Source organism: Phascolarctos cinereus, unplaced genomic scaffold (assembly GCF_003287225.1).
Source record: "Phascolarctos cinereus isolate Bilbo 61053 unplaced genomic scaffold, phaCin_HiC Scaffold_9;HRSCAF=440, whole genome shotgun sequence".
Lineage (NCBI taxonomy): Eukaryota > Metazoa > Chordata > Mammalia > Diprotodontia > Phascolarctidae > Phascolarctos > Phascolarctos cinereus.
The window spans coordinates 182,960,321-182,973,549 of record NW_027556402.1 but is presented as its reverse complement, the minus strand read 5'-3'; the positions used below and the strand labels follow the sequence as shown (position 1 = coordinate 182,973,549).

At 37.0% G+C, this 13,229-nt stretch overlaps 1 long non-coding RNA gene across 1 annotated transcript in view; it reads right to left on the bottom strand.

Moving 5' to 3' along the window:
* Window positions 1–13,229, bottom strand: part of LOC144455485 (uncharacterized) — a 44,485-nt gene that overhangs the window by 18,621 nt on the left and 12,635 nt on the right. Inside the window, exon 2 of the long non-coding RNA XR_013484179.1 lies at window positions 792–844. This is a non-coding gene — a long non-coding RNA (uncharacterized LOC144455485). The remainder of the gene's footprint in view (window positions 1–791; window positions 845–13,229) is intronic.

Sequence of the window (13,229 nt, the reverse complement as noted above, 5' to 3'; positions counted from 1 at the left end):
TTCATAGCAAATATTATATTCAATTTGAGATAAAAAAAAATGGGGCTCAAATAGATGAAGGTATTTGTCCAAGTCACGGAGCTAAATAAATAGGAGAGTCAGGTCTTCAGATTCTAAGGTCAATGGTCTTTTCATTATAACACATTACCTCTTAGGAAAGCATTGTTATTGCAAAACTCCTAATGTTAAATAATAATGTCAATAACTAAAATTTACATTTACCATTTTTTGCTTTCAAAGCATTTTACATACATCATTTTGTTTAAACATTGTAATGATACTTCAAGAGAAATATTTATTAATCTCCTACTATTTATCAGGCACTGGGCAAATATTAGTCGGGGATTGAAGGTGGAAAAACACAGCAACACTACTAAGATGTGAAGGGGCTGTGATTTGCACTTTCAGAGGGATGCCCAAACCAATGAAATTGCAGGCCCCTTAAATTCTAACTGCAGGACTTAAAGAAGTCTACCTATATATTTTTTTTTCACATCAGTAGTTATGGTTTCAGGTACTCAACAAAATGAAAATGCCCATTCCCAGCCCTCACCAGCCCTGCTGTCGTTCACAAGTTGAAGCAACTTGAAATTCAAAGGTTTTCTATCTCCAGGGAATGACGTCACCTCTGTATAAGATTCCAGGCCACACTGGTGTGTGCCTCCTTTTTCAAAGAGTCAGGGATCAAAGAGGAATGTTCTGAATTTGAAAGTGTGTCATATGGTACAATAGAAACAGCCCCAGGTTTAGAGTCACAGGTCTTATTTATGAGTCCTGGATTTGCTACTTACCATCTGTGTGATTTGGGCAAATCCTTAACCTCTCTGGTTTTCAGTGTCTTCCCCTGTAAAATGAAGGCATTGTATTGATGACCTCTGAGATCCCTTACAACTCTAATTCCTACCAACTTGGTTATGCTAAAGAGAATTAAACCCATTAGTGATGTCCAGGGGCCAAACCAACCAAGCAAATGAAAGAGGGATGATTGACATTAATGCAAGTGGAGTCAATGCTGCTAGCAGTTAATAAGACATTAACAAGAAGGTTTACAGATGTTGCACAATGACTCAGGCACAGTTGCAACAGTATATCTGTTGGAGCTCACCCATTGGTGTCAGTTATTGATGAGGCCAAGGGCTAAGATGGTGCTGTCAAGCCTACATCCATCACCCTGGTGACCAAAAAAAGAAATATTAGAAGAGGTTCTAGTGTATGTCATTCATTGTGCTATAGGTCAGACAATCAGAATGGCTTTCATCAGGAAAGCATAGCACAGGGGAATGATGTGAAAGAAGAAAATAGCCTATTCAGTGCCCCCTTCTCTCCTCTTTCACTATGCCAGAGTAGAATGAGGTAGGAGGGGCACTCAATTTAAAGTCGGAGTAGTTGGATACAATCCTAACTCCCAGACTCTTCAATCTCCATGAACTTGAACCTGAAGTTCTCCTCTTTGATCATAATCTACTATTTTACCTCTTAGACTTGGAGACTCAGATCTGGAAGTAACCTTAGAATTCATAAAGTCCAACCACATCATTTGAGGATCCAAAAGCCAAGGAAGACTAAATGACTTACCCAAAAGTTAGTAAACTTTGAGGAAGGATTTAAAACCTGATCCTGGAACTTCTGATTCTGTGCTATTTCCATTCAAAGATACAACAGCAACAAATACAAAACACATAAACCCTTATTTCTCAGAAATGTATTCTTTATCCTTATCATATTCTGCCATCTCTTGCTACTCTTCCTCTCTGCTCTGGCCTCACATTCATAACAATGAATCCAAAACAATGAAATTTCATTGACAACTTCAGTTATACACTGTTATATTTAATTCCTTTGCTCCTATAAGAAAATTGGGTTTGGAGTTAGGAAGACTGGAGTTCAAATTTGGCCTCAGACACTTAATAACTGAATGACCCTGGACAAATCACTTAACCTCTATTTACTTTGATTTCCTCATTTTAAAAAATGAGGAAAATAATAGTCCCTACTTCCAAAGTTTGAAGATCAAATGAGATTATGTTTTATGTAAACAAAATAATAATATATTATGTAACATTATTAAATAAATAAATAAAACATTATTGTTTTCTCTGTATATAATGCATTATATTATTATGTAATAAATTATGAATTTTATATAAGTAAATAATACCTTTATATGCCAATAAAATTATGTATGTATATATAATATCATGTTTTGAAGATCAAAATAAGATATTTGTAAAGTGCTTAAGTGTCTGGCATTAAGTGCTCAATAAATGCTTGTTTCCTGTCAACACCAAACCAAAGGAAACATTTAATTTTGAAAAACAATTGGAGATATGAGTAATCCTCAATACTTGGTAATTTCCACCACCCGGCTTACCCTGTTCTGTTCTGAAAGTAGTCCCAAAACTGTTTAAATTTGATTCATTACAAAGTGATGTTATTAATTTCAACTGGGCCCTGACTACTTTGTGCTGATTTTTTTTTTCTTCCTTGACTGTAATACTCCCACAGAAGTCATTTTAAGCTCCCTTTCATTAAGCCTCCAATGCCACATCAACCTCCCTCACACCAGATGATCTCATTGTCATATTTGACTAAGAAAATCAAGATTATCCATTATGGTCTCCCCTTTCCCTTTCATTCCATACCATGAGAACCATCTATGTCTTTAGTTGTCCTTGTCCTCCTTTGTTGTAATTTCAAGAAGCAGTATCCTGACTCCTGGTGAAGATCAGCCCCTTTATCTGTGTCCTTGATCTCAACATCACCTCCCCACTCCTTTTAGAACTTTTCTCTCTTTATCACCTTCAATCTATTTCTGTCGATTCCTTTCTTCATGTCTATAAGCATGCTCATATTTCATCTAGCCTTAAAAATCATCACCTAGGCCTGCCATCCCTTTAAGCTAACATCCTACAGCTTTGCTTTCATCGTTAAACTTAGTAAATCAACTCTATTTGCTTCTTCTACTTCCTTATTACCTACGTGTTTCTTAATCCTTTGAAATTTGTCTTTCAGCCCCACTAGTTGACTGAAATAGCCTTCTAAAAGGTTACTAATGAATGATGTCTTGATTTTTAAATCTGAAAGCCTTTTCTCAGTCCTCTTCTCCTTTGGTCCCTTCTCAGCTTTTGCCTCGATTGAGAACTCCTCTTCCTTTCATAAACTGGATCATTCCTTGTCAGGCTTATATTGAAGGGATAGAATGAACAGCATATCCTTTGAGGTCCTTCCAACCCTATGACACTGTGATTTCCCATACAGGGAAATACAAGTGACTTTGACTCAGGTAAAAGTTATTTCAGATTGAGAGATACATTTTTGCCATGGAATCAGGAAGACATGAGTTCAAGCCCTGCTTCTCACACTAGTTACAGGACCATGGAATTCACTTAACCTGCATCTCAGTTTTTTTTTTCACACACAAGATGGAGCTAATAATACTTACTCCTACCCAGAGGGTAATTATGAGATGCAAATAAGATGATGATGATGATGATGATAGAGTTTATATAGTACTTGAAGGTTTTCCAAGTGCTTTACAAATATTTTATCCTCATAACTCTGAGAGATAGGTACAATTATAACCCCAATTTACAGATCAGGAAACTTGGGAAGGCATAGGTGAAGTGACTTACATAGAGTCACACATCTAGGTAGTATCTGAAGCTAGATTTGGACTTAGGTCTTGTAGATAATGTGGTAGCCGATAGAAGGCTGATCTTGGAGTCAGGAAGATCTGGATTTGACTCCTGTTTCTGGCATATACTAAGACCTTGATCATGGGCAAGTCCCAACCTTTCACTGACCCAGGTAACTCTCTGAGACTATATGTTACATTAGAGTTCCAGATATGTATCAATGGAGAAGGTTCAATTGAAATTCCTAGGGATTCCTTAAATGAATGAAATCATAGATTAGAAACAAAAGAAAAAAGGAGAAAAAGGGAAGGAAAAGCATTCATTCATCAGTAGGATTTTGAAATAATTCTATGATTGATATGAAAAGCTGTGTACTTCCCTCCCCCATTGCCATCCTATTTTTAAAAAACAGTCTTTTTTTTTCTTTCACTTTTCTATAAAGAACAAAGAATGAAATGAATCCAACTGGTCTGATAAGATGCCCGTTCATTTAAATAAGACAGACATTGGCCAAATGGAAAAGTTTCCTTCTTTGAACAAGCCCAAGTACATCAGCTTTATAGGCACTAGTAGGAGAATAAATCAATTTAACTCCATGTCGCATCATTCTTTACAGGTCTGTAACAAGGTGTACTTTGTTAGATTTTAATCTGCATACATTTGAGACAGCAGAGCTCTTCAAAATCATCTTTTAATGGCATCGCAATTTATAGACAGTAACTAATTTCAAACTTCATAGCACTTGGCTTTTATGATTATTTCAAATCATTTAAATGCAAATGAATTTCCAGAGAGAGAAAACATCAAATGCCCTTGAGTGGCAACATGTAATAGGACTGTGAGCAGAACTCACAGTGGGGACGTGAAGCTGCCTGATAGGGCTTGATGGTGAGCCTGTATGAAAGTGTTTGCTGAAATCCAATTTACATTTCATTTCACAATATATTCTATTTACCCATTTTGTCACTTTAATATGACTTATTTACTTAATCCTCCTCTAAAATCCAATCTTCTCGTCAGAGTCAATGTGGGATTCCAATAAGGAAACAAGGTACGGTTATGGATCCTTTCTGGAGAAACACTAGTAATAGTCCCCCAAATGGCTCTTGCTTTCTTATGTCCCCATGCATTTAATGATATTACCACATCATGCAGCCAAGAATATTTGTGTGTGCCTTAAGTCATTTCATTTCTTTCAAGGTAAGAAGTTGGTTGCCTCTGATTGAGTAATATTTCATGGAAGTTCCTGTTTAGAGTATACACAAAATACTTACACCCAGAAGGCTGAAAATGTGCTCAACTCTTGGGAGGCAAATGATGAATCTTTGTGGGATTGGATTAAAAGTGAGCTGACTCGTTTGTGGGTTTGGAAACTTACGAAGACAAGTAGATTCTGGTCCCAGATCTGCCACTGAGTGATTGTGGCATAGTTGAGAGAACATTGGATTTTGAGTCAGGGGGGTCCTCGGTTCAAATCCTGAAACTATCTGTGTGCCTATTTCTCCTCACCTATAAAATGAGGATAGCAATATCTCTACTACCAACCTCACAAGGTTGTGTTGAAAGTGCTTTGAAAATTTAAAGTGATTTATAAATGTTAAGAACTTAATCTTGTATTCCAAAGTTGGTTTCTCTTTCTTGGCCTCTAATTTCTCATCAATAAAATAAGAGGATTAGACTAAGAGACTTTGATTTCTAAGATCCTTTCAAGCTCTAAATCCCATGATCCTATGATTTTGGGCAAATCACTTCCTTGCTCTGGGTTTTAGCTTCCTCATTAATTAACCAATAAACATTTATTAAACATCTGCTATGTTCTAGGAACTCAGTTAGGTACTGGGAATACAAAGACAAAAATATAATAATCTCTATCCTGCAAGGAACTTCCATTATATCAGAGAAGACGATGTGAACACACTCAGATATGTATTTTGGCAGTGGTATAGGTGGGTTGGGATAGGGTATATTAGTCCCTCTAAAACCCTCTAGCACTGTCCTTTAGTCTTCTCTTTCACGAGTACATGAGTTTTGCCTTTCCTTGATATGGCAAAAGGAGCACTGTATTAGGTGTCAGGAGACTGGAGTTCAAGTACCAATTCTGCTACAAAGAAGTTGAAGCAAGTCATTTATTATCTCTGGAAGTCATTTCCTTCATCTCTAAAATGGAGGAAAGGGAGAAACTAAATAAATTTTAATATGTAAGATTATATGATATAATATGTAAATATATAATATAATATATGAGATTATCTTATATATCATATATAATATAATGTAAGATATATTAATAATAAGATTATAAACTTTTTGAGGAGCCCATAGGGCACCTATCCCACTACTGAGCTTATAAAATCAAACAATGTTTTGTTTTCATGGAAAGAGTGATAATTTTATAGTCAGAGGATATGTGTGTGTATAATGTATACATATATAGATAAATAGATATAGATATGCATATACATATAGATATGATGGGGAAATCGCTTAACCTCTATTAGCCTGTTTCCTAATCTGTAAGGAATTAACTATTTAAAAAAAGTTGTTCTATGATCTCAGATATCATCTAGCCCAACACTTCTTTTTATTAATTGGGAAACTGATGCCCAGAGAGGCTAAATCACAGCTATCATTATCTTTTAAAACATAAATGTCTCTTAGAGATCTAGCTCAACCCTCTCATTTTACAAACAATATGCACAAGGTCACAAAGCTAGTTTTGATTATCAGAATGAGAGGCTTGGTTTCATGAAGGCTAATCTGAGGCTCTTCCCATTCTTAGTGAATCCTTTAAAGATTATAACTTGGAATTAGAAGACAAAAAAAGATAATATAGCCTAGCTGGATTTGAACACAGGTCCATGCACTCTAAATTCATTGTCCCTTTTAATGCAATGCACTGAATGCTAATTAATGATTTAAATTAATTAATCTGTATTAACAAAGTGGAATTGAATAAAACCCAAGCACTAGTGGATTTAGTGATTTGGCTGTGACACCTGGGTTCTAATATTAATTCTTTCACCAACTCTGGTATGTGACCTTGAGCAAGTGATTTCAACTCCCCAGATCTCAGTTTCCTCCTCTGTAAAATGAGGGGATTGGAATAGACATTCTCTAAAATCCCTTTGAGCTCTTAAATTCTATTGATTTCCACTCCTTGATTCTATGATTTATTCTTCTTTTGAAGTGAAAGTGAAAGTGAAACATCCTAAATTTTGAAATTGAGTATTATGGTATGTGGCACAATAAAATTCTAGCCCTACTATTATAACATAATTATATTTTTGCATTAGTTCATGTCAAAAAAGAGCTAGGCTGTGAGCAGAATATATAGACATGGCCTCAGCCTAATCCAGGGAGCTCAGAATCCAATTAGACACACTGACATGTGAGGCCAAAATTACAGAGAAAATGAATCATATATACTCAGAGAACAAAGAGGTAACAGTGTTACAGAACGTATTTCAAAGCCAAAATTCAAAATCACAGAATATCAAAGATGGAATGGACCATAAAAAATAGGTTGTCACAGAATCATAAAATGGCAGTTAGAAGGCACCTCAGGGGTCATCTAGGTCAACTTACACATGAAAAAGAGTCTTCTGTACATACTGTCCCATTTTGCAGATTAATCACTTAATCAGCAAGTCTTTGTAAAACACTTTGTGATAGACACTGTTAATGTAAACACAAAAACAAAACAGCTCTTATCTACAAGGAACTTACATTTTAACTGAGGAGACATGCTTAGATGTAAGTATATAAGATGGAATATATACAAGTAAATACAAGGTAGCTTTGGGAGGGAGGGACATAGAGTGACTGTTGATGATTCCCTGTTAAGGGCTACTAAGGTAAATACTTGTCAACTGGATGACAATAGCAAAAAGGTCTGTTTTCATTCCATGGCTTCTGTCTTGGACCTGACAGTGAACCTCCCAAGACTTGTAAACTCAGATGACTGACTGCTATCTACTTCTGGTGACTCGTATGAGCACAAATAACATAGAAAGACTGCAGAAAGCATGCCTGAAAATTATGAAGTCATAGGCAAGAAGCTAAAGATCTTGGGGGCACAGGCAATATTTTCCTCACTGCTGCTAATGGAAGGTAAGGGCTTTTGAAGAGAAAAAAGCAGATATGGGAAATGATCAGTTAGGTAAGAAGATAGTGTCTGAGAATAAAATTGCAACTTCGTATAATAGCTTAAAATATAGGAATGATGGGCACTTGGCCAGGTTGGAGTGCGTCTAACAAGGGCCGATAAGAATATACTTCTCTGGAGTTTTGATTTCTAATTGAATCAAAGGGACATTAAGCTAAAAATAAATGAGAAGATAGAAAACTACATACCTATGTGTAGGCATATGCATATACATGTACGTATGTCTATATGGATGTAAATACCAAAATGGGTAGATCTTGGAAAGTAGCTACAATGTAAGAAGAATAGGAATAAAGGGGCCCAGAAATTCACAGGGAAAAAAATCCAGGAAAGGAGGAATGTCTAGATGCAATTGCCAAAGTAAGAGAAACAAACAAATTGAAATAGTTAAACAGACTAACACAAGGAGGAAAATTTGATCTCAAAGATACCACTGATACTTGGTGGGATTATGTCCATGACTGGCATATAGCTCTGGAAAGGTATATCTTATTCAAAACAGGCAGACAGACTTTGTGCTCAGAGCCATGAAATGCAACAAATGGTCTAAAAGAAAAGCTTCAGAATGTTGGATGGACTCCCCTAACCATAGAAGAATGACAGGAAGACAAGGATAACAGTTGAACTGGATAAAAAGTTATGGCTGGGTTGTGGTCTGAACTGTTAGAAAAAGAACCCATCAATGTGATCATGGATCCCTCAAAGTAACAAAGCACCAGATGTAGAATGGAAACTTTATATAGCAGTCATGGATGTCAACTAAACAAACATTTCACTAAACTTTCCCTCTGACCAAAGGTAGAAACCCACCACTGACAACCAGTCCTGATTCCAGCCAAATCCTTGAAGCCATCATCAAACGAGGATACTCCTTTGTAGAATCACACCCACCAACTGCTAACCAACTGACTGCCAAAGGACAGACATGGCACCCTGAAGAAGAGACAAGGGGCAGCATGTGCCAGGCAAGTCAAGCCAAAATCACCACCTTGACCACCATCACCTCTCAGACCTTCATGGGGACAGCCCAAGACCTTGAACCCAAGAGCCTTGAATAGAAATTATTCAAATCCAGGGCCCCCAGACATCATGGAAAGCAATCCCTGTGGAGATGCAGCCTGGCAACCGCTACTTTCGGGTTTTATAACCATTGTCTGTTAAAGACTCAGAAAAGAAATTTCTTCTCACTAGTCTTTGACATTGTCAAATAGTTCAACATCAGAAACTGATATGATGAAGGAAGAGGTATTAATAACTGATTTGATGCTATACCCTAAGGATTCTAGGACTTTTCCATCTCACAGCTGAAATCTTCCATATGTATTATCCTATCTAATTAGAATATATTAATAGCACACTTATCTTAATTTTCTCTTTGAAACCCTGAGCATTTAGCACAGCATTTTGCACATAGTAAGCATTTAATAAATGTTTCATTCATGCCTAATAATGTCTTGATTTGTCTTAATGATTATTTCATACTTCAAAAGGTGAAGGAAGAATAGGCAGCAGGTGGCACTTGTGAGTAAGACAGGCTGAGCTGTCAAAGACTGAGCCAGAGGACATATTTGAGTATATTCTGATAACTTGCCCCCCTTCCTTTGCTTAGATGTAGCTTTCTTAAGCTCTCACTCCCTGGCAGGTACATGACATCCCCTTTCCAAGAAACTTCCTCCCCCTCTCCTCTTAGGGATATGGTTTTCTCTTTAAGTCCAGGGTGCAAAATGACAGATGCTAGGGAAAAGGGAAAGTTAAAATACCTCCTTTCATAGCCTAGTACTCTTAGCAGCTTATGAGTTTGTTTCCAGGTGTTTTGGGGTTCCATTCCTTTGCCATCCTTATAACATTCTAATACTGCTTCCACCCCAGCCCTCCCAAACTTTGTTTTTAACACCTCTAAATTATGAGTCTCAAGCTTCTATCCTACCTCACTTACGCAAAATGTCTTTAACCTATGGAAAGAAGATTCTACAATCTGTGTGTGTGTGTGTGTGTGTGTGTGTGTGTGTGTGTGTGTGTGTGTCCCCTTTGGATTTATACTGATGAACACCTTTAATGACATTTGTTGGCTTTAAAAAAAAAAGTAAATTGTTCAGAGCAATGGTGAACATTTATTTCACAAGCCCAGAGGGAAGCAAGGAGTTCAAAGTTGGTTATTCATTCAATTTAAACAGGAAAAACCAAGTAGATGAGGAATATCTAATGTTCATATTATAATGATATGCAATTGGATGATCAACCAATATATTCTTGCAAAAATAATAATAGAATTATAAAATCTTAACATTAGAAGAAAGTCTTAAGATCATCTAGAGAACATGATTTTCTCAATGAAGAAAATGAGAATCAAAGGAAGTTATTTGCTCAAGGTCACACATTGACTTAGTGACAGTGCAAGTATTAGAACCTGGGGCTCTGACTTACTGTCCACTGGTCAGCCTATGTCTTCCTGATGCCTTCAAAGATCCTGTCTTTGAATGTCAAGATATAAATGCAAACCCAGGATGCTGGGGCCCCAGCAAGGATCACAGCTATTTGTGAAGAAGGTTTAATAATTTGTAATTTTCAAAGATTCTACTTTTTCATTAGATAAGATTCTGAGGCTGAGAGACAAATGAGATTCATTAACCTCTTCCACTGCTAATTAACCTCTCTTCCTCCTCCCTACATACACATACACACAAACACGTACACACCTAAACTCCAGCCCCTTGAAGAATAGGCTCTTGAAAAATAAAAGCTCAGATTAATCAAAGCCAAAGTAAATAGGGATGACCTTTTGTATTTGAATCAACCCACAGAATAATCAGCAGTGGAGGCAGAATTGTTTCCTCAAAGGGTAACCCTCTTCTCTCAAGGCAAAATGTGGAGGGAGGCAGGGAGAGAACCTCTGCATACAAATTCTAGGCACAATTGAGCTGAACTGCTCTGCACACTTGACCTTGATAATCTAGGAGACTGAATGGCATGGAATGTCTCAAGAGTAACAGAAGTGAGCCTGAATGAATGAGGCACCACTCCAGGGCATTCAGGAACTTCGCTGCACAGCTTAGCTAAATCCAGAGGGACTGGATGCAACCCAATTGCACACAGAAATAGCAGACAAAGGGCTGAAGTGGGGATAGCCCTGCCCTGGGAGTCAAAATACTTCAGTTCTAATCTAGTCTTGAGGCAGTTCGGTGGCAAAGTGGATAAAAATACTGGGCCCAAAGTGAAGAAAACCTGAGTTCTAAACCTGCCTCAGATATTTTCTATATGGTTCATAATCTCTTTGAGTCTTGGTTTCTTAATCTATGAGATGAAGGAGGAGGAATTGATGGCTTCTAAGGTCTCTTGAGACTCTAGGGTCTAGATCTATGATTCTATGTTCCAATGAGAAAAAAAATTGCAATGTGACTTTGGATAAGTCATTTCCCCCATACTTATTGCAGTTGTTTTTTCCGTAAAATGAGAAGATTGAAAATGATGATGTGTAAAAACGCTTTGACTTCTGTCAATGTTGTTTTTCTTCTGCAGACCATCCATATGCAACTAGTACCACTAGGTTTCAATTAGTGTAAATAATGAATCCACAGAAGTGATCTCATATATTTCAATTCATGTTATTTGAAGTTATAAGTATGTAAAACATAGTTATTTGTTCCAGTCCAGTGGAAATATGTAAAGTGAATTTAAATAAAGTGACTACTTTAGGGGATTCACTATTTGTGCCCATCAGGGCCACACTTTTGGCAACCTGGCTTTAGAGTCAGAAAGACCTGGAGTTGTTTCTTACGCTCTGGCACATCCTAGCTGTGCAGCTTTAGGCAAGGCACTCAATTGCTCAGTGCCCCAGACAAAAGACTTCAGATTGAAGTACAGGTGCTCACCTGCATTAGGAGAAGCAGCATCCTTGTCAGAAGCTGTCAGACGACTGAGACCATAAATAAGCAAGCATGTAACTAGGAAAGTGGCAAGTTATCTGAAAACACATTAGGTATTTCAACTTATGGGCTTTGTGCATAGCCGATGCTTAATAAATAGTTGTCAAATTTTAATTCCAACTTAGAAGCTAAAACTGAGCATGAATCAAGACGAAAGTATGTCTCAACATCAGATGCTCTTTCCTCTTTCTTTTTCCTTGGAACATGTTGTTGTTCTCATGTCTTCCCCATCAATTCTTTTCAGTAATTAACTAATGCAATGATTTTAAATTCAATGATATGATTGTGTATTTTGCATTGTTCATTTCAGGGTTGGCACCATTTTGTGTTTCACTAAGTTATCACACATCAAACCCAGTAATCCATCAGTCCAAAGTTGAGTGAACTACCTGAAGTCAGTCCTGCTTCAATACTTCTAGGATCGGTGTCATGATTGTTATATGTCCTACTGTATGTTTTACTACCTTAATAACGTAGTAAAAATAAGTATGTCCACTTAGCATAATTACTTTCTGTTTTAGGCTGCCAGTTTGTGATTGAACTGTTTTGAGTAAATTGTTTTCTATAAATCATTTTTTAATAATAAGATAAGCAATTGTGTGGCATGATAAAGTAAACAATATATATCTTCTGAAACTACTGATAAATACATGAGGACTCTCTGATAAGATGGACCACAAACAGAGCAATATTATAAACAATTTTATCAATAATTTGTGTAGTAACCTACAAATGAAATAATGCAACAAAAAATTGAGGAAGAATAAATTTGACTAGAAGTTAATGACTAGAAGTACAAGAAACTCATTGGAGGTTCCAACCTTTAGCTTACTCCTGGGTCACATCTGGGACTCAAACAGCCTGTGTTCACTTAAGGACAATGCTGATCGATGGGAAACTTGCCAGATGACCGTGTGAGAAGATGACCCATAGACTCTGGCTGGGCAGAGAGGGAATCTCAGTATGAGGTCAGTATGAAGAAAGCTTTTGGGAACAACTAGGATTCAGTTGGTTGGTTGTTTTTAGAGGAGGTTTTTGTTTGTTCATATTGATTAATAAAGTTTGATTGCATGCATTGAGAAGTATAAATCTAATCAGTGTTTCTATCACACGAGTAAACATGTGTAATGGGAAATCAGTTCTAAGCATACACTGTGTGTTAGTTACCCAGGAAGGTCATAATATCTCCATGCCTTCCAATTTGGTCTCCCCTTATGAAATGCTGTTAATTCCCACCCCTCATTCTCTCCCTGCCCCCCCAAAAAACATTTCTTGGTAGTTGCGGCTGTTTATTTGTTAGTTCCCCAAGGCACTCTAAAACAGGTTAGCCTAAAACACAGCTAACCACTGAGCATGTACTTAATCTTCCTAACTTGATAGAGCATTCTGGAGCTTAAGCTCAATCTCATAGCCTTTGAGAGCCAAGAGTCTTCTCTACTCTTTAATGGGGGCATCAATGAAGGGTTTTAAACACAAGAGTTAAAAATTATGAGCCACAAAATAATC